Here is a 22,872-nt window from a genome sequence, read left to right on the forward strand (position 1 = left end):
GAGATGCTTATGTAGATCGGCTCGTGTCTTAGCCAATCGACTGAAAGACACTACGAAGGTCCATTGGGTTTGGCTCAGGTTGAGTCGCATACCACTTGATTGTTCCTTTTTTCACATAAGTTCGTAACTATACTTTTTATTCTTGTTACTCTTTAGAGCTTCTCAAAGGAAATCCTTTTAACCTGCTCAGCGCTAGCCCGTTCGTTCACTCATCGGTGCCTTGAGTGACCCGTAGCTAGTTGACCGGTTCGCCCGTCGCTCAGTGGCCACTACCGGGCAATACTGTTCGTTACTTCACTTCCGACTCCACGCTCCCTCCAAGTCTTGTCGGGTCGGCTACACCCATCTTTTTTTCCTGACATTGAGAAATGAGCCCCACCGTGGGTAAGCTCCACCAACGTCAGACGTTTAGGGCTCGGAACGCAGTCTTGAATCGGATTGGACCAGCGGGAAAATGGGAATAAGGAACTGCGTAGAGATCTTTGTGGGAAGACAGCAGAGAAGGTATAAGTGGTATTTATCGCAACTCTATCGAGGGTTAAGCTTCATCTAGGTTTTTTCATTCTAGACTTGATCTTTAGCATATCGCTGAATGTATCTTGCTCCTATAAGATAAAATAAAGTTTTGATTTAGCCAACAACAAACTGAATATTCAGTTCCTTCAAGCACCATTGGTACTATATTTTAGCAGTGTTTTTAATGGTCATTCATTCAAGCTCACCATATTTCCTGATCCCATCTTTCGCAGCCTTCTTTTCGATTGAAATTGAAACGCGCATATAACAATTCTCGAATAGCATTACGCAGACCAGCAAATGTAGGCATACAAAACAACGAGCTCACATAATCTGGGTTTCGGGTGCACCCTGATCCGCGTATAGAACACTACTTAGAGAACGACTCTTTCACAATGTTCTTGTCTTACTTTTCACTTTACTGATGACCGTCTACTACTACTTACCCTAGGGATGGTTGGATATACCAGCAGCAAACAAACCTCAGCATCAATTCAGCAGTGACTGTATCGTGATATAATCGTAATCATGGCCACTAGGGCATCGTCATCTGTACTGCTGACATCTCTTTTTTTTTCACGTCAGGTAGCCGAGCACCAACTGAAATGGGTGGTACGAACCTAGAGGCAAGCCCTTGATTCCAATCCTGGCATTTTCGTGAAAGGAAAAATGCTAATAAGGGGTTGAAGTGAAAGACGTTAGCAGATGTTAAGGGAAACGTGGCAGACGCTTGCGTCTCAAACCGATTCTCTCTCTTTTTCTGTATTTCTTTCAGCTGCCCTGCTTGTCTGTACTGCTTTATCCATTTTTCCCTCGTCGTAGTACTATGTGCATACATTCTGAACCAGTTGTTCCGTATTCTTCTTCTACAGTTACAGCTCGCATAGACTAACATGAACAGACAGGAGCTCCCGCTGTCCTGACAGTGGCGGAGGCGAAAATGGTGGTAATCATAGGGAGTGGTGCCAGCTTTATTTTAGGGAGGTGCCAGGCTCCCCACTGCCGATAGTCTTACTAAGGAGCTTAAAACGCCACCCTGCCTTCCTGCGTTCTGTCTGCCTGCCCCGTAACCCGTCTTGGGTGATACCTTTGCTTGGCAATGGAAAAAGATGTTTGTCTCATTGTGTGAAGGTATGCAAGTTACATTTGCTTATCCTGATTAGTGTTATTACTCTAGCCGCTCTGAAGCGCATAACGTAGCCGTAAAGCTACAAAAACTCCATCAGTTTTCGAACCAGAGAGGGTGGTTACCCCCACCAAAGCAACTGGCAGATCAAAGCCATGAACAAATAGCTTGCTACTGATGAGGATTCCGATGTTATCTGTAGCAGAAATAGCAGTAGCCCAGTGGTGAGAATTAAAGTACCACGGTGGCATGGCAGCTTTCAATCGTCAATGGAAAACTGTGCGGAAGCACACAAACCTATATCCCGTAACAATAACGTGTTATGCGATCGCATCATCAATAAAAATGTAGAATTTTCAAATGAATACAAATATCGTTTGTCTAGATACCTTGAAAAATTATTTGTTTAAATACTGCAGAACACAGATTCGTTGATGCGATAAGTATGTCCCTTATATGTCTGGCCGCTTAGGCCGATTGACCGATCCTCAATGATTGCTCTAATTTTTCGACAACCTCCGGCACTCCTTTATCTTCGGAATAGACTCAAAAAGAACTTGAGGTACGTCTGCCGCTACAGACATGTAAAGTAATTACAAGATTACTATGCAGACAATGTATTCGGTAGTTGGTCGTAGAATTTGTGGTAGTTTCATACACTTACACGAACGTACGCACTGTGCGAGATATCTGTGTTAGTGACCGTTATTCCGTGTCACGTTGCTTTTAAACTGTATTTGAGAAGCGATAACGTTTATTGTTACTGCCAACTAATACTCCAGAAGATGGCCCAAAAAAAACGCGCCCTCTCTATGGATACGAGTCATCAAAGTTGGCAAAGAAACTCCCTTGTGCTTGCCAAAATGTGGTTGGTTGACGGTCGCTAGTTGATGGCATGCAGTTGATTTGTGGGTTTGGCGGCTGGAAAAGCTTTTAGACGTAGATGGTTACCGGAGCACGACGCCATCTAAGCGCGTTGTTTGCGTACTCCCCGTATCCGTCTGCCATTGTCTAGATACAGTTAATGCCGCGGCAATCGTGGTATTGCATGCACGGGATCGTTGATTTGTGTAGTGACACACAACGCCCGGCTCCCACGGTTCTGGCCGAAGCAAGAAAAGCCCAACTGCGACCGACCCAACCTGGCAACGGCAGCACCAGCGGCAGCCTGTAGAACTTTGAGTACAAAGGACCAAGTGCCGAACGCAAGCATGCTTAGATGGCGTTCAAACACACAGCGTAGAATCATATCTATTAACAGTTCAAAGCTGAACAGAATGGGATAGAAAGAGTGAAAAGCCAAATGCTCCCTAATTCTGTTACGAATGGTAGATATGTCTTAGCCTTATACTTATCAACAAGCCAAAAGGTATTATAGCGTTAATGGTTACTGAATAGCGCTGGCTGCTCGATTCGCTGTAAGATTAATAAACGGTAAGCGATACCTCAATAAATATTTATTTGGCCAGAATGAACGAACGATATCAAAATCTCGCGACGTATCGCCCGTAGCTAACCGTGTTCGGTCAATCAACATTCGGGATACTGCCATTAGCATTGTCTGCTTTCCCCCTTTCTGGATTTACGGGAGCAGTCCGATTTACCATATTCCTCAAGGGGTAGTCGTAGCCTGATACTAGACAGAACATACAGGGGCAGTATGGTCGAATACTAAATAAATAAATGACACTGGCAGGATAATTGTTCACCTATCAATTGTACATTAACTGGTTACTCGGTCAGGGGGCAAATATCAATCGATGAACAGAAAAAAGTTGTTTTACGCCGTTACTAGTTCATTAATCATGGGCACGTCCGCTCGCATTAGCAAATCACATTGAAAATCTATTGCTGAACGGGACGATCCTTTTAAAATTAAGGTAACTATTTGCTGAGCGCAAGCCAACGGCGCATGCTGCATTCGTGCAAAATATAATTGGCTATCATATACATTCGACTTGCTGCTTCTACTACCTTTTCAGAAGGCAAATAATTTTCTAGATGCGTACTTCTTCAACCATTGGGTTTTGATGATTCGCTGATTGGGCCAATTCCATTCCGGGAAGGCCGCGTAGTTAGTGGATGCCATGTCGATGACAAATTCTCGCATGTCTTTGTTGTTCTATATAGACAGAAAGCGTGCCGCGCTCTGTCTGGCTCTTCTACGTTGTCTTCTGCTACTTCCGTATTCCGTCGTACCTTAATGTAACCCCATTGACAACGGCTCATCAACAAGAAGTATTCATTTACGGGTCTTTTGGCGGTTGACGACCACTTTTCACGAGTGGTTCCATGTATTCGCCTGTCTACCGTCATCTGTGGCCTGATATCAGTCCAGCAGGAGCGGCAGTGGACGCAAACGACGCAACGAGGGTGGGCGACATTACTTAGCAGAATGGCTCCCTATCCGTCCGGATCTCCATCACGCATATTTCTCCACTCCATATTTCTCACTTTTACTTCTCGGAACATCCTACACAGAACAGAAAAGCTTCAATGGACTGATTAAGTTGGTATAAGCTATACGGCAGGGTTTCGCGTTAGCTTGATTCATTTTTCGTTCTTTGTCTCTCTCCCTATTTTACATAGTCTTGCCAATAATGAATGAGGCGGTGTCACTGCGTAGGACCATCAGGCATCGTGGACTTTTGCACCCAGCGGAAAACGAGAAGGCGAGCGAAGACAAAGGAACAGTGTTTAGCTGGGCTAAACTGGTTCGTTTTAGTCCAGTTGAGTTACAGAGGGGTTGCACGGGACAGCAAACCGTGATAGTGCCGGTGGGGGGGGGGGTCAAGCATTCTGCGGGGATGAGGAGGTTCGGCGTTCTGGGCAACCGTACTTATAGTGGGGTCGATCATCTTTTGACAATAAGGTACACCCACAATGTAAGATCCAATCAAATACCGCTTCGACAAACGTCTCAGTCCCTACTAGTAATAGCCATAACTAAGCTATTAGCGGGGGAAGTCAGCCAGTGTTATAAACGGGTCAGTTAGCAGCAAAGTTCGTCATCTACGCCATCACGATTTGTGCTTGCCAGATAGAAACATTGCTTAGTCTTTGCTGCGATGATAATACGAAAAGAGGCCCACCTTTTGACTAGGGGAAACTGCTTGCCAAAGCTACGATACAGGTCGTGTACCATTTAATTGTTCTGTGTATTATTTATTTAACAGATCCTTGTAGATATAACTAAAGCAATTTGTTCGGGGTTGTACGTTGGCTAGAATGCTTAATAATACGGGATCATTTAGGCCGTATGCTCACGAGCTCATGGCTGTGTACTTTACAATTTCTGCACTCAGCTTGAGTCAAAAGTTATGACAAACTGCTATATAAACTCTAAGTGATACAAAGTCACCTATTTTTGAACTAATCTCGCCGTACTTATTGTCGCGCTGCATATTCAACAGCCTTCTTTTAAGTTCAACAAAATGATCAAAAAACACAGACAGAAATTTGCCTATCTGTACTATTCTTTAGCGCGTTTTGTGTCACTGGAATTAACTGGTGGTGACTCCCTGTAGATATTTTTATTTTGTAAAAATACGTTTTTAGCTCGAACGTTCAATTTAAAGTTTTCGCTAAGTTAACAACAAAAAAAAATGATTTATTTTTATTTATTATGGATTAAATTTAAGTTTATGTTCTCTATTTATAATTTTATATTATTTATCGACGTCCCCTCGTAATAGGTAAGCATATCGCGTTCTGATTAGGTGCGAGAGGACTTTCTTTCTGTAACAGACTTGCGAATAAAAAACGCATCTAAGGGAGGGGGAACGTGACTGTATTAGTGAGCGCGCAGTATGAGATAGGTGAGTTGTGTAGTATAGTATCATACCATACATATTTTTGCTTAAGGATGGCTTTCGCTTGCTTTCCCACTCCTCTTCGAGGTTCTCTTTCGGGATAGCAGAGTTGCACGAGCTGCCTTTCTGTCCCGAGCTATGAAGTGCAAGGACCAGGAGCTTCGAAGACCGACTCGGGAAACCACTTGGAGGTAGCTATCCCGAGAGAGTTGATAATTGACGCACATGCAGCCCCTACCGACGGCGGCTGTTTCGCTAGAGAAGCAGAATTCGCAGCTGCCACGCATACATTTGCTTGCTCAGCCACACACTAGCCAGTGCCTGCTACTGAACCCCCGACACGCTTGGGGATGTACTGTATAGATTTGGGGAAGATGGTAGTGACGCTAACGGCAGCGGCAGAAACTGCTCCACTGGATTGGATAAATCCGGAGGGGGGAGCCAGCCACTGTGATAGGTCGAATTAAGACAGACATCCGGATATAAATACAGAGAAATAAGGTAGGAGGAGAGAGAAATCGAGGCAAGAAAGCACTGGTCCAAGGAGAAGTCACTGAGCAGTGATGCTACGCCAACACTAGCTATATTGCTAATAGTGTATTTGCTAGCAGAATAAAAGAGCCGGCAGAGGAAAAGCCCTAAGACAGCATAGGTGGTATGCACAATTTTTTTTTTTATAGTATTGAACGTATGTATCGCAGCGTCACTACCGAGCAGCTAGTAAGTCATGCAGGTTCTCTAAGACCGAATCTATATTTTTCTGCTTTGTTCTAGCTTTGTATACATGGACAGAGCATTGGGGGCTAGGAAACAGAAGGTTCTGAGTTGTAATCTAGTTGGATAAACGCGAATTGATGCGGTTTTATAGTTGCTAATTTATCAATAAAGTAAATCATTATTACTATCGTCACTATTATGTAAAGGGGAACTTATTGTGACCTTGGCTAAGGTATCAATGATTTGGAAATGCACAGTGATGAAGAAAGGTAGACTCAACAACATCTTGTATCGCTCATGAGGCCAAACTCGCATACGAAACAATTACCTGCTGTTTTATAGTGCACTTTATATACACAATATATGTAATATAAACACGATGAACAACAATAAATCGAAAAAAATATACAGAGCTATATAGAAAGTTCACAATATACAGCAATAACCCAGAAACGAAGGTCATCTTTTGCAATAACAGCAACTGCGCATGTATTTGTGTTATTTAACAACAAAAATATCAAATAAATAATTATGCTTAATACACAGTCCGTGCTTATCAGGCTTGTTCTGTTTACCCGATCAAGTAATCGGGTATTGTGCATTAGGCAGACATTCGTCTATATCATAGTCAATATCTTCGTTCGGCCTTCATGGAACAGCCTTTATTGTCAACCGGTTGATGGTTTTTCACTGGCATATTGTACTCGGGGCCACGCAGGCAGTTACTACAGGCAGGCAAGACGGCAATGGTGCCGATAACGGTACCACCAGCAGCGGCGGTTAGGATCTATGGCCACACGGATGCAGAGAAGCACGCAGGCAAGCAAGCAACTCATCGGCAACATTCTTTCTCTTTCTTAGAGCTGTCCTATCCTGCTGTGAGCATTGTCTCAAGGGAATTTTGCTTTCATTTGGCCTCGAACGAGCTGCCTCTATGAGCTACCGTCTTCGCTGCCATTTTGTGTACCGTCAAACGGTCCTTCTGCCGCGCGCTGTGTGCGGATGCTTGTTCGTGCCTAGTTTTTGCTTGTTTCGCTATTCGACGGCTGTTACAGCTGCTGACTTGAATCCTGCGTCGCCGTGACGTTGTCGTAGACGAAAATCCCGTTTCGTTCTTATTGCTAGCTTGTGCTACCAGGCAACTCGGAATCTTAGGTTGCGGCGACTTCCAAGGTGCTTCGATGCGTGCCTTAACGGCACAACGCACTCCAACGGTTCTCCAACTCTGGTGACTCTTTGATGCAGTGCCTTTGTTTCCCGCCGCTATTGCGGAGAATGAGAAAAAACTTGCTCCGTTTTTGAGTCCTGAAATCGGCAAACGCACGACACGGAAAAACTGCCTGTTCGTCCAGGAAGTTCTGTGTGGTTAAGATTTAACCTTGGGTGTGATCTTGGGCTCCAAGGATTTACTGTGTCTGCCTATAGCTAATCGACCCGCCTGGTTCGAGTCTGTTTATCTGTACGTCTGTGTATTTGTATTTGTACGTGGATAATAGAGTGTCTGTGTGTGGTCCGGGGAGTCGTAAGGCGACAAACTCGCTAAGTTGTCTAGATAGAAGTTTTATTTAACCAGATCCAATCAAGGCGATATTTTGGACGGATTCGTACTGCATTCGTTTGACTAAAGTCGCCGCATCTGCAAACACAGCTTGTGGCTTGTTGGAACAAGACGTCTGGCGTGGTAACTTATCAGTCCAGATCTGGCAGTCGTGCTTGACCACTTCCGAAGCCAGTCGACTATGAAATCGAAAGCCGCCCATAATCGAGAAGTCCAACGACTCCGCACTGCCTCCGCTTTGCTGACTGCTTTTTTGTGCTGCAGCTGGGCTACGATTGCGATGTCGATGAGCTTACAGATGATGCGGAACAAGAAAAAGTCCACGGATGGTAAACGAAAATAAAATAACGGCGAGTGATATAAGACCCATTTCGAGTAACTTCAGAATGAAGACTGACGATCCTGCAAGTTGCAACTTTTATAAAACACCTTCAGCAATATGTTGCTTTTTATCTATTAAAAGTTCCGTGGGTTTACTACAGTTTGTTAGCATAATGCTTATATGCTTTAATCGGTAGGTGTTCGTTTTTCTTATAAAGATATGACGAATGTTCTTAGTGTTAGAACCTTACCTAATCTGAACTATCCACTGAAGACGCAGGGCTAACACACGCACAGAAACTCACGTTTCTTTTGTATTCCGAAAGCACTAAAATAACCTCGGCACCTTTAACCCACCCTATATAAACTAAGCACCGCCGGAAAAGTGAATTGTGCTTGCTGATATCTTCTCATTTGTTGAGGATATTCGAAAAGATCTCTTTCTGTATCTTCATAGATTAACAAAAGATGGAGAGGTTGTAGGCAGATTCCTTGTTCTTCACGACAATAACCGAGAATAATTGGAAGCACATCAAGAGAAAGAATCTTCATATGATCACTAAGTTTGTAATCTGTGGATCTTATTATCTGTGAAAATATACATAGATATGGACCAGATGTATACACAGAGGTACACTGTGTAGTGGTACATTGATTAGTAGCGATAATAATAATATATGTTGTTAGTAGTATCAGATATCTAGCAGGAATTGTAGCGTAAAGTAGAGTAACAGTTGCAGTAAAACTGGTAAAGAAGAATAGACAGTCGACTATTGATTTTTGCTCAACGATCGCCTCACGAGCCGCGTGAACGCGACACTTTATACATACTTCTTGAGCATAGAAGGAATGCTATAATCAAATATCTGCTGTTTCTTATCGCCGTCAATTAGTAGTTATTTCAGGAATACGAGAACATATAATCCCAGACATGCCCGACACCCACTCTAAAAAAGCACAGTGTATTAATCTTGCATAGCGTCATGCCGTCCGGCGCTGCCGTCTGCCGTTGAGTGGCTGAAGTTGTCGAGGAAGCTTTTTTTTAGCTTGATTTGTCGTCGAAGTCGATAAGCCGTTAACCAGCTGACAGGCAATTCATATCTTTGTCGTTGTAGTTGTCAATTTCATACCTCCGTTGTTATTGATGATGTTGCTTCTAACGCAAGCGTTAGTAGAATTTTTCTTAAAACATTTTTCCGTATGCTAGCGTTCGCTGCCGCTGTTATAGTCGCCAGGCAGATGCCTTCGCCTGTCCTCCTTCGCAGCGACATACCCAATTTTTAACTGTAGTTAGTTGGCTGCTGCCTCGGCAGTGTTGGCGGGAAACATTTAAAAATTTCTACTCCTTTGACTGCCCGAGGTGAAAAAACGCCAAAGCGTTTTTTAGTAGCGAGTGCCGTGGGCAATGTAATGCGAAGTGATGCCTATTCAAGGCTCGGATACTCCGAAAATGCAAACTTACACATACAAATAAAGAGTGAATTGGAAGAAATCTGATTGTCCTGAATTCTTTTAAGTTATTCCTGAACATCATGGAACGCTCTTTAAGTTTCAGCTAGTTAGCCAGCCGGCTAGCCCAGCTTAGCCCGGAGTCCACCAATAAATTCTTGCTTATGGAAGAAGATCGACTTTCCTCCGCTGCCATGGTTTATGGCCGACGATCCCCTGTTTGATTATACGGCGACATTTGAGGGGAGAAAAGATATTGGATCAATAACATGAAGCTAATGGCAAGCGACAAAAGAAGCGTTTCGTCTTCTCAGGTCCTAGTTAGTCCTTCTCCCGTTTTTCTGACAAGGTGATCCTGCTGGGGCATCACCGCACTCACACTAGCCAGTCTCGACGCTGTGGTGGCGATAAGTGTAGCAACAGGGGAACGGCAGCAAATTCGGGATTATCGGCAAAGATCTCTTGATGCTTCTGGATGGGTAAACTCAACAATAAGAGAAAGTGAACAAAATAACGCAGAGAAAATTGAAATTGCCCAGCAACGTTTGAAATCTAGGAAGAACTTAGCGCAAAAGATGCAAAATTAGTCACCTTCTAGGCTGTGGCGGTCCGGAAAGAGTCGACTTAGCAGTGGGTGGCCGGCATCAAAACTGGCTACACAAGTGGGCATATGTCGACGTCGACAGCGACGGCGGCAAGACTCGTCACTGTTGCCGTGCAGAAGTGCGTTAAATTTGCCAGGACCCTGCCAGCGAAGACGATCTGTGAAGTAGCACCGTTAAAAGCAGGAGCACTAGAATTCACTATGATAGGAGTTGGTCCTCGATACGTGTCGCTCCTGTACATAAATCTCTCTTTTGGCTTTTTCTCGCTGGTGCTTTGGCCAGCGTGCTGCGTGCAAGATAGCTTACTGCTTAACCCGTGGTGGTCCAAAAAATGCCCGTTTCGTTCATTGCGTCGCATCTATCCGTACAAAAAAGGAAAAAAAAACGGTGAGAAAACTGCGTTGTCGAACTCTCCGCATCGCCGCTGAGATGCGGCCAACTTAATGGAACTGATCCTTCGATTAAGTTTATCGTTATCCCGCTAATAGTTCGTTCGCAGCAGAGTGGCGACAGTGATCACGAATGCTTTTATATCTGGGACACCGCAGGAGCGGCATCAGTCGACTCCACCAACGGATATTGACTTCGACTTCGATATTCACAGCTGTATCGTCGTCGTCGTCGTCGTACTGCTAGCAGTCGTTGCAAGGATAAGTGTTGCAGCACTAGCCCCCGGCGATTTCGGCCGGGCAGGTGTGCATGCATGCAAACACCCTCTTCGTGCAACTGGTATGTTGACCTTAGTCGTCTTTAGTAGCGTTCCTTACCATTGTAACACGGGCAACTTCTACCTTACTTACTCTTTAAGGTCGGTAAAACTAATATATATATATCATTGTCAATAGAGTTGCGTCGCTTTCCGCTATTGCCAGTGCAACATCATGAAAAGGGTAGTCGTCAGCAGAGTTGGGCAGGCTGTTGCCAATATTATAGCCACAAGAGCAACAAATGGCTGCCAGATGTTGCAACTCAAGGTGTACGCGGTTGTTGCCTTTGTGCAGAAGCTTATCCAACATCGTCTTCAAGATAGCGATTTTTTACATCAGGACCAATATGAGGCAAGGAGCAATGGCCAGCAGGCCTCATTGTGGGAACCGGTAGCCAATAAATAAGCGCACGATTTTGCCGTTACAATCCTTCTAGCAGTTATTTTAGGCGGATGACACAAGCAACACGTACTCCCTTAGATGGTCTATAGCGGCGGAACATCTTGTAACATGCGCATTCAGCAATTCCGATAGGACGTACCTATGCCAAATTCACTTCATCGAAAATAATTGTTACATAAACAAACCGGAATCATTAAGCGTACGTTATTAGCTGTTCGTCGCGCTGTGTGATCCGACAGCTTCATGACAAATTGAAGCTTTGCTACTCATAGTCGGCATCAGCTTTATCAAACGTGGCACGACTCGAAACACTGATGATGGCAAGGCTGAGCACCCGTCGCCATAAGTGGGTTACTTAGACGTGCGTCCATCATTAAAACATGTTCTACCATGTGCCGTAACACAATCAAATAGGAGCGTTGATAATGATTACTCGTTTTCCCATACCCTCACCGCTAAGTGACGAAGCGTTTTACGTTGCGGCGTAAGGTACAACATTGCGGTGGTAGGCAATGACACGGCAACGTGATGTTTTACTAAACAGTCCTATATTGTAGCCCCTAGATGTTATTAACGATAGCTATTGATTACTGCGCTGGCGGTCGTGCCGATTTGATTCGTTGCAGTTTGGTCCCTGCGAGTGATATGGCATGAGACGGAGATAAAGTGCACATAATACATACGTGTCTATCTATTTTTGAAAAAGTGCAACATTAATGGAATCGTAGCAGCTCGTAATACTGTCGTCGTCACGATAGCGAACGTTGTTGAGCCTAAAACGAACGAAAATTCCGCCGGCCAAACTTCACTCTCATACATGCGTAGACACAGAGGCCAAGATAACATTCAACCGACACAGAGATGATTACGGAGCTACCAGTCGTAGATTCCTGACGCCGATCATTTCCCGCTAGCATGGCCACTACTGCTCTGCCAGTGCTATTATTACTTTCATCATTAACGACATAATACTATTTACTACGGCGATGATCAAGTGTAGTACCGTTAGTATTATGATGTAATAGCTATAGCAGTGATATGATAATGGCATAGTAAAAATGGCTGTCAATGACATTTTTTTGCATCGTTCTTGTTATTGACTATTGGTTACATTGTGACGTCTGCCCCAGGTCATAGTCTAGCAGCGGCTGTGAAGTCCATCACGTGTTTACCAACGATAACAAAATCCTTTGAAGTTTACATTCTTTCGCCAGTTAACTAGCTACTAGACATTTCTAACACAGTGTAGAGAGAAGCAATAGTAATAATGAGCCGTTATTTAATTCTGTATATTCTGTCGCATGTAAGACGGTCGTATGAGATGGCTCGATGTCACCCGTTAGTAAGTTTCAACTTTGCTGTTTAAGTTTTCTTTACGCGACTTTATCTCGCGCATACTGCATAACCGGGGCATCATCTGAGCGTAACCACCTTATTTCGATATCTGCTTAGCAATAATTAACTTGTTTCGCCAACAACAGAATCGATGTCATCTTTCAAACAAAGGCAAAAAAAGAGGCAGACGCCTACCATTGCGCAGTACAGTAGCAGCAGGATTAGGTAACGTCGACAGGAACACGGGCGCGTCCCTTCATGCTTGCGTTGTCGTCCTTTCTTAGTAAACAGTCGATAGATGAATGCGTGAGCGAACAAATGGACGACAAGGGCTTAATAACCCGCTGCTATCAGGCCGTTTATCTGTCTATGCTTTCGAGTGTATCTTTGCATTTGTGCTTCGAGGGCATACCTGTGCGTGTGTTCTCCATTGGCGGTGCGCGGTGGTAGCGGTAGTCACGCTTGCAACAGAAACAAGCATTGACATAAACGAAGATGGCGACAACTACAACGATCATAATAACGAACATCTACGCCTGTTTATGCCACTTAGTACCCTTTTGAATAAAGGTCGCCATATAGACGTAACAGCGTGGCGTTGCGTGGTCGACAAAAAATGAAGATGGATCCCACAAAGTCATCTAAAGGCTCTCGTCCGTTATCGGACGTACGTTGTCCAGCCGAACGATACACGAGAACAACGATGACAATGCACACGACGGCCGATCCACGGAAAATCTTCACCACTTTAGCAACAGCGTTCCTTCCCTATTCGTTGCAACTCCACACCGACTTCATCACCCCCGCCCCTCTAACCCTCGGCCACAACCATCGCCAGGCGATTGTTAAGCCGTTTCGTCCTTCGTCCCGTCGGCGATCTTGACACAGAAAAAGCAGAAAATTCCTTTACCGCACTACTGGTTTGATATTCATAATAGATACTAGTACGCACGTTTCGCGACTACCGTAAAAAATAATTGCTGTCTACCAAAGCGAGGAGCAGTGAAGGCATAATTAAGACGATTAAAAAAAAACATATCGCTTAGAACAATCGTCGCCAAAATAGCACCTTATTTGAAAGGAAGGTGTACATCATTGTAACAAGACGGATCAAAATACTGACATGTAAAATATACAGCCTTTGCTAACAGATTGTCGTTATGAGTTTAAAGATATATGATTACTACTATGTATATGTCACATGTCGAAGCTGACAGAAAGGTGCCGCCATTGCTCTGATGGATGTTGTGAATAGAATGGAACCTTGACGTCTCCTGATGTGTTGTCTCCTGATGTGAGGGTGACTTAGAATCCATCATATAAATTGTTTTCCAATAGAGCCCGCTAGACCGATCGTCATAGACTGTGGAGCAGGAAGTGGACTCAACTTTCAAATGTATTTCACTATGCCAACTTTGAAGTCATTATAATGAGTGTCGTAACATCTACTATACCTAAATGAATGCGGCTTTCATTGGAACGTATACCGTACACGTCAGTGCCTGACGAATTCTGAATGATGCATTAGATCATATATCGGCATCAGTGACTTCCATATTTTTGAGCACTTCGGTAAGACTAGAAAAGAACCATTAACATTGATATGTCACGATTATATTAGTGCCTCTTAGAAGCGATGTTGCCATCCGCTCACTGCGGACTGCCATCGGCGAGAACTGCCGGTGGCGTAAGATCAAGGCTGGCTCTATAACTAGGCTACAGATCGTAACAGGATGTGCAATCAGCCGAACTTGTAAGTTAAGCCTGCCGGCCTCAAATACTTCCACCATAGACTTACTATATGCCACCTGTGGAAGCAGTACAACAACGCGAAGTAATTATCCAGATGTGCCAGAACAGAATGCTCTTTTTACATAAATGATCAGTGAACACATAACCATGAATTATAGCACGTTCTCTTCCGCTAGGAATAATATGGATAGACGCAGCGTTGAAGTCGATACTTCGGTACCTGCTATTTCCGATTTTCCGCTGCTTCAACACATTCTGGCGGTGCATTTTATGTATTAATAAGGGCAACACGGTTAGTCGAGTTTACCCAAAATATGCGCACAACCAGTAAAGCTAGAGTTACTACATCGAACGTTCAAACATTAAATTGGCATTTTCGATGTCGCTGAATGGCTGCACTTCTTATGTCCATCCATCTGTATCTATGGTATTCCATGCTCGCTTGGGTGAAAAATGCCATCAAGTTCGTTTTAGCGGTTGAAGGATCGATTCGAATAACAAAACCCAAAACCTACCCAGAGGCGCAATCGCCAACCTAAACGCTGACGTGCGTTTAACCCCCATTTTGGGACTGGCACAGAACCTTAAAGTAGTTAAGCCGTATATATTGAGAATTTAGATTCATCGTTTCGGCAAATTAACTGATTTGAAGAGCATCGTCGTACGCATTGGCTCTCTGACAATCTAACTGTGTCACATTGTCTCAGTCAAATTTTCTCTGGGGTACGATGTTACTATTTGTACAAGCCTTTCATTGCAGTCATCATTCTTACACGACGCTTCCGCAATAGGCGCTCATCAAAATGGCGTTGTATTCCCTTCCGGCATTCACTAAGCTAACAACGCTGCGCCCCTTCAAATAAATTGTCTAACATTTACTTCTAATTTGATTGTTTGACGGCCTAATTGTAAATGTTTTACGTTATCCTATTATTCTGAGTTCTTGAATTGACCAAATCCCAGCCGTTGTCAAAAAGAAAGTTGGAGATACGACAGAAGTATCGACTGTATAGACCACACTTGCCCCTCCTATTATTATTATTATGTTACATTGTTCGTAGCAATTCGAGAACTTCCTTCAAAGACAACATTACATTGAGATAGGTAGAAAGTATCATTGGATGCACAGCATGAAGCCGAATATATATTGCAGACATACGGACGTACCAATGTACTCTGTCATTTTCTCGAACTTATTTTTTAAAACTAAGTTACATCGTGTCTAGCGTGTCCATAACCGATTGACCAATTCATTTATTAAGCATTAATTCAATGTGGATAATTGATCCTAAACAGCCGTTCATATTAAAAGGTTGTCATTTTCTAAATGAAATGTTTTTTTTTTTTTTTTTTATATATCAGATGACTTCGAATTTTCAATGATGTATGTAAAGGCATCTAAGGTCATTTCGCTTTTTATTTTTGCTTGTAAATGTGTGACCTTTTTGCCTTTTTCGTTATAGTATGTGCTGATAAATAAAACGATCTGTGATGTAATGCCTTGCAACGCTGACCGGACAACGTTAGAAGAACTGCACGTACCCTGTAGTTTTTCTCAGTAGATGCTTTACGTCATTTCAGTGTGATCTAATTTGTATTCAGCTTAATAGGACTACTCTCGCAGCACAATCGAATTTGACTGTCGTCTTTAGGCATTCCCTAAAGAAACGTCGGCATGACAGAGGTATGGTACCGTCAATCTACATGTTGTTTAGATATGTGAATGTATAAAAAAGAAACGAAGATTCGTGTCCAAAGGCATAGGCTAGTAGTGATAGTCATTTGGCCTGTTTATCAGAGGTCTGCTTAGTCCATGTAACGTATCTGTAACAAAATGATGACTAGCCGTACAGACAGATCGGCCTGTTCTCGTGACGAACAGAACGGATGCCAGAATAACGTCAAGGAGAGATTATGGGGAAAACCCATTGCGAACGTTTCCGAATCTGGGATGATTGCGAGCAAACAACTAACGAAAACGCAATGCACAGAGAGCTTCAGAACTACTTTCAGCGGATCTTACTGGTCCTGAACAAAGCCGCCCCCTACGATGGCACGGTGGTTTTTCCCAGACCTGCTAACATTAGATGGAACTAGTCGTTATGGAAACAACACTTTCATGTTGGGATTAGCCGCGCATCAGTAAACCGAAGCGTTTGAATCTCGTTCACCTGAGAAAATTTTTCTAGAGCTAAACCCTTTCTCCTTCCTTAAATTTAAACAGGTACCTTAATTAGCCTACGTAATTGTCTTACAATGGCCAAATTGGATAGTATATGTACATTCTATATGATTAAACGTATTTGGTAATACACTACTTTGACGTACGTTCCAAACTCTTTACCACGTTTTCGTTCTTATTGTATATACGGAACACTTTCAGATTTTCTAGGGAGAAGTTTGAAAGCTTCCTTTTGAAGAACACTAATATGACCGGTCACATGACTTTGGTCGAATTTTGTCGCTAATTTCAGGGACACGTTGTAGTCTAGGTTTGAACCCGGGCATAGAGACACGGCTCATTCCGTGCCGGTAGCCGGCCGTCTGCCTGCCTCCCTAACGGCGGCACCAGACGTACAACTATAAACACAGGACTTTATCACTAAATCTATTGTTATCTCGCTTTGTCTGGACCTAGTAATGTGCGTATTTGTGAATTATTATCGAGACACTAATAACAATTATGTTTCATTCATAAGTATGATTCAATGTATTTTTGGACTGCTTCTGCTCATATTCTAAATCACGCCAGGTGGGAAATAAACCAGTTTTATGTATAAACGACTATTTATTGAAGAACATCGGAAAGTATATTTGTACAAAAATTAACTAATCGACCAAAGTGCACCATTTCTTTGGACAACAAAAACAAGAACGACTTTCAGCGCTGCGACAACAGTATCGACTGGCGTCGATAACGTTTTCGCGTTGGGCTTTCTCTGACACGGACGAGTTACGACGATTTCGACGGTGGGTGGTGCATCAACGGTGAATCGTTGCCGCTTTGACCTTGTCCAACTGACGCGCTATTGTCAAAATGAATGTTCATGTTTATTTGCTTGGCAGTTTGGCTGCTCGTCTATCATTAAATCACTCTAGTGTAATACAGCTATATAAAGGAGCCTGACATCCACCCCTCAAGAAAATTGGCATATTTTTCGGTCAAAAAAAAGAGCCGATCCACAGTCGCCCTTGTTGGAACGGCAGCTGTAGCGCACTCTGCTTGTACCAGTATACCGATACCTCGTTTTCCCTCTCGATGCTTTACAAACACACAGATTCTGCTATAGCCAGCTGCTGTTGCACCAGCGCGGTAGTGTACATGGGTTATACGCGTCAGTAAACGGGGATGGTCCTCGCTCCGTATGGTCCCACCGCTGTAAAACGGATCCGTCTTCGGCGAGGTGGCGGATGAAGATAGGTAGATGCCGATAGAGTGTCGCGGCCACCGGATGAAGGGCATGGCCCCATTAAAGTGAACGAAACAGGCATACATACATACACAGAGTTTATATTTTAATATTAAGCTGCTAACACATTCAGGTGCCGTATGTAAATTGCACAAAAAACCATATTGGAAGAAGACGCTGTTGCATAGCGATTTGGGCTGTGTGGATAAGTATTCTGTTCTTTCCATTGTATTCAATTCATATCGAGATTACTACGCGCCTCGTGAAGTTTGTTCCTATGGTAACTGATTTTACGTTGCGGAGATCCGCATGGCTATGGGGGGAGGGGGGGGTAAGCGTTTTGTCTAATATGTGATATTGGTTGAGCAGATGAGCTATTCCGATGAACAGTAATAACAGCTATAAGTGTCGACTGAAATAGTCAGACATCCAAATATTCAGACTGACTCTAACGAACGGATGAGACTAAAGTTGCAGGTCGTCGCCTACAGAAAAAGAACCATCTTTAAAAAATTGTAAATAAAATATTGCACGTATGTAAACTTATTGATTCTTGCTAGTTTTACGCTTGTGCCACTATTAAATATATATAAAAATAAAAGATATTAAATAATAATGCTAATAATAAGTTTCTACAGCTTTCATAGATGTGTAGAAAAAAGAATTAATTGTTTTGACGTTAACAAACTATTTATAGAGAATCAAATGGCTTCGACGTAGGCGCTCTTCTCTAGATCGCTGGCTCGGATCATTAGAAGTGTATACAATGACATAACAGCTACGTATGCAGGGGATATATATGTGTATATAGAGAGATATATAGGGATGCAAGCAACAACGTTTATATTGTTCATTAAAAAATAATATCGTATATGTGTTTGTATCTCAAGCTCACCGTCACGCTATAATCAGTCACTGAAACAACAAAGATAATCCTATACGTTTGACAAATGCCACCGTCATTGCTAGAACGAGTTGGCGGGCGTTGGGTTTGAAAGCCGTGGATTAACTATTCTGAATGAATTTTTTATAGCCACAAAACGTAATGATGAGAAAGTAACGTTATCGAGTGATAGTTTTTTTTTTTTTTTTTTTTTCTATACGCCGCCTTGACTATAGATCGTAGCGCTACTTAGAACAACGACTAGCTTTCATTGTGATCCACCTCACCGGTATGCTTCATTTATATGAAGGTCTATTTTCATCTGAATTATCATCGTAATGTTGATATATCTTGTCTGTCCTAATAAGGCTTCTCATTTAGCACGTACCACCTATTATATTATGCTGCATGCCATAAATAAGCGTTTCCAGATCCCACTTAATTTGCTTATCACCTTTACGATAACATTTCAATCTAGCCTATCAAATGAGATGTATTACATCTATCCTGCAAACGTGTCTTCAGTGGACTCAATCGATCCGAACCAGTTGCTGTGAAGCTCTATTTTTAGATTGGATTCAGTACATCGTCTGGCATCCTACCCAACTAGCAAGCGTACCAGTTGAAGTTGTAACTGATGCTACTATCACTTAAGTTTGAAGCTTGCTTCCCAGGGAAGCAGTACTCTATCTAGCTGTTCTGTTTAGATGTCATGAATCTCGAACGAGTGTGTGGTTCGTACAAACAACTTTGCAACGGGAAACCTTATCCCCGATAGCTTTCATTTTAAAGTATTTTCCATACGAAAAATGTTTACGGCAACATGGTTCGCGTCCGGAGCGAATTCGACTGGAAACAAACTAAGCAATAGGAGAAAATACGTGCGAAGCCACTGCGCCCAAATTAGCACATGCAAACGCCTGACGCGTCATGCGAGCAGCTTGCAAACGTTTGCTAGTTGACGCTACTGGATTACTGCTAGCGCCAGTAGGGTCTGCTAGCGCCCACATTCGTAGCGCGTTCCCGCCTACCTAATGTAGCAATGGCTAAATTTACACGAATGAACTGTGGACGTTTATCTATGCGAGCATTCAAATGCAGAAATAAACAATTCTAGAACCCCTCGGCTCATCGTCGGCAGAAACGTAAGGACATGTTGGAGAAAGGGGAGCTCGTTCGCCTAACGGTTGCGTCTGTTGCCCACAAAGATCTTGTTTTACTGAAGCTGAGGTATTTTCTTGCTCGTTCTCGCGTGTACTTCTCGTTCGATTTCATACATATATAGCGCTTTAAACTATAAATATCAGCGTGTCGATCGCAAGTAGATTGCACTTTTAGTAAGCTTCGCGATTATTCGTTCTGATATGAGAAACATGTCTTCTTTCGTACCGATTTCTTTTAGTAGCACGGAAAACAGATGTGGAAAAGGATCTATAAAAATTGCAACCGTTTTTATTAAGCAAATTATTTTGTATTTATATTGTTTTTACACTGACCTTAGCTCTTTTTTTTCTAGCTAGAGTCGGTCTAACCAGTAGATGCTGTTACTTGATTCGATTGTATCTGTCTTTGAACGGTAAACACATCGTTACGTCTAACGTGATTCTAAGTCTAAGTGAAGTGCGGCGGCCATGTATAAGTTGGCAACGTAAATGCGATCTGCATTAAGTTACTTGTTGTTCTACAGTAGTGACTTGAAGTTAACGAGATATCCCATCAGGTGAATGTTTTCAACCTTCTATGTATATGCGTTGAGCATTTTTGAATTTTCGCTGTTTATGGACATCTGTCAGCTAGACTCGGCTCAATTAGAAATGAAGTAATACTCACGATAAAACAGGGGCATATACGATATGCAGGCAGCTTCAGCTGGCACACGAAGCACAGATTGCTAATGCCGCTTCCTTCGCTGTCTGAAGCAACCAATAATGAATGATAGCGGTGATGCACAGTGATCTTGCTATCTATCTTTTTTGCGCTGATGTCAAGTTAATAACCTCGTAGTTCTTCGATTTGACGCTTTATGAGATGTCGCGATTAACTAGTTTTGTATAACTTTATCCGATTCAATTGGCGTATTCACCAGCACGCGGCATTATAATAAAAAAACAATAGTAATAGTAGTAATTATTATTACTACTTTAGTAGCGAAAAGTCGTCACAGTTTAGAGTCACAATCGCCGAAGCACGAGCGAACGATGAATGCTTGCACAGCAGCTAAATAATGCATTAAAGGTAATGGAAACACGCACTGGCATACATGGAATTATATAGTACGGTCTAGTGATAGAGAAGGGCCGCGGACGCTAGCGTACCACAAACTCGCGGGTACGGAACTAAACGTAAACGTAGCTAATGCTGATAGACGACGAATAATTGTCTTTCACCAATGAACGCAACGTAGCATTGTGTTGTTTTCAGCTTTGACCTCACTTTGAAAATTTTTTGTCGATGGCTCGTCGTTCGATCTCTGACGAGTCGTCGGCACACGCACGGCTTAACGTCAAAGAATGCGGACTAATGGCTAAACACAAGCGACATTGTTAGATCGACGCCGTTAGATCGAACGTCTTCTCCATCTCCACATTTCTGTCTTCTTTTTTTCTCATCGGTAGTACCAAAACACTACATTGTGTGTTACGAGCACTCTGTTACGCTACCCTCTCTGGCCCCCCTCTCAGGCTTAGCAAGCCACTAGCTTGACGCCACAGCAGCAGCACTCACTGATCGCTCATGGCTGAAGCGCTGTCATCGGGACCGGCTCGCCTGGGCCAGTGCGGCAGCCGTCGCAGGCGACGATCAGCAAATCCAAACAGACAACAGCGTACGCAACCAAATAATGCTATAACTGTGTACCTACAACAGCAACAATGGCTGTTACAGTACACGCCTCCTACTCACGTAAGTTGGGTATTGACGTCATTAACAGTTCGAAGGGTTTTGACATCGGCGTCTACAGTAGTAACGGGGTAAACGCCGTCTTATGCTATGCGCAAGAGCGGGGTGTTGTAATCTGCTCGGAGGAACAGAGCAGGAACAGGTCGATGATTTCCCCAATTGCTGAGCACCGGCACTGCGAACCAGCGACATGGCAACGCTGAAGAGGAATCTCTAGTCTTGCGCTGCCGATGTCCAACGGTTTCACTTTTTCTTTCTTCCCAACTGCTTAATGATGTGGTACTGTCAAGTTTTAGTTAGTTGGTAGCAAAAGTGCCCGCAGACATGGGGCGGCGAAGGCGACAGCTATAACAGCAACGTTGAACGCAAAAGTGTTCTTTTTACCTTAGTCCTGCTCGCGGTTTAATGTTCAACGTTCGGCATTTGACGTTCGCCGCTTGCTTTCTTCGCCATTATACCATGGCAGATTTAGCCAAAAGCGGGCGTTTTTGCACGCTTAACAGCAAAACCTGTAGGCAGTATCCGATCGCATGACAATATGACTTAATATATGAGCAGCGTGATGATACCTGCTGCGTTTGTCGGCGTTGGAAAAACAAACAAAGGGAGAGAAAACGGAAAATGCCTAGAATTTCTTTGCAGAGTCTTCCGGTGTCATACGTATTGAGTAGTTGCCACGTGGGTTTTTTCGTTGTCTGTCCCAAGTACGCCCCTTTGTCCCGTAAATGCTTGAGAACGTTTAGCGAGGGCTAGATTCATGCTCCTTAAATTGCCATTCGAAATGATAAATTGCTTCTGCTTCAGCAGTTGGTTTTTGTTTGCTGACAGAACGAAACGAACGATTGCAGGTACTGCCTATAATCAGTGATTTCTTGTATATGGTAAAAGAGATTATCTTCCATCGTACTGTATCCTTTTAACGACGGTACCAACTTACTCTTAGATCGGTGGGCAGTGGCTTCAAGATACAGTTGGCAGAGAAGGCGTAATAAGAGTTTTGATTTTCACAAGACACTATGTGGTTTGTGGAGATAAAAAGCCCCATTAACTTGGAAAGTCATGGGTATGTTGGGAATGAAATCGAGATTTTATTGCTGTTCGGTGCCCTATCCAGCCCGACACCGCTATAGCTGTTAATCATAAACAATCAAGCGCGCTAAGTAATGTGTATACTTGGCAGTGGATTAAATCAAACTACAGAGAGAATAAGTATCCCACCGTCGCAAAGGTAGTTTATTGACGAAAATATACGATCGTCCGCGACTGATATGCGATCAGACAAATGCAATCCTAAATGCCGCTCAGACCCACAACCAGAAATTTAATACAAATGTTTAAGTACAAAATGCCGCGCGAATGTTTAGCAGTCAACTAACTGCTG

General features: G+C 43.2%; 1 long non-coding RNA gene across 1 annotated transcript in view; it reads left to right on the forward strand.

The window, feature by feature from the left end:
- LOC111264371 (uncharacterized) overlaps positions 1-17,081 on the forward strand; it is a 38,660-nt gene extending 21,579 nt beyond the window's left edge. Inside the window, exon 3 of the long non-coding RNA XR_002682827.2 lies at positions 16,775-17,081. This is a non-coding gene — a long non-coding RNA (uncharacterized LOC111264371). The remainder of the gene's footprint in view (positions 1-16,774) is intronic.
- The last annotated feature ends 5,791 nt before the right edge of the window (positions 17,082-22,872 follow it).

The sequence above is a fragment of the Varroa jacobsoni genome, unplaced genomic scaffold, assembly GCF_002532875.2.
Source record: "Varroa jacobsoni isolate VJ856 unplaced genomic scaffold, vjacob_1.0 scaffold_851, whole genome shotgun sequence".
Lineage (NCBI taxonomy): Eukaryota > Metazoa > Arthropoda > Arachnida > Mesostigmata > Varroidae > Varroa > Varroa jacobsoni.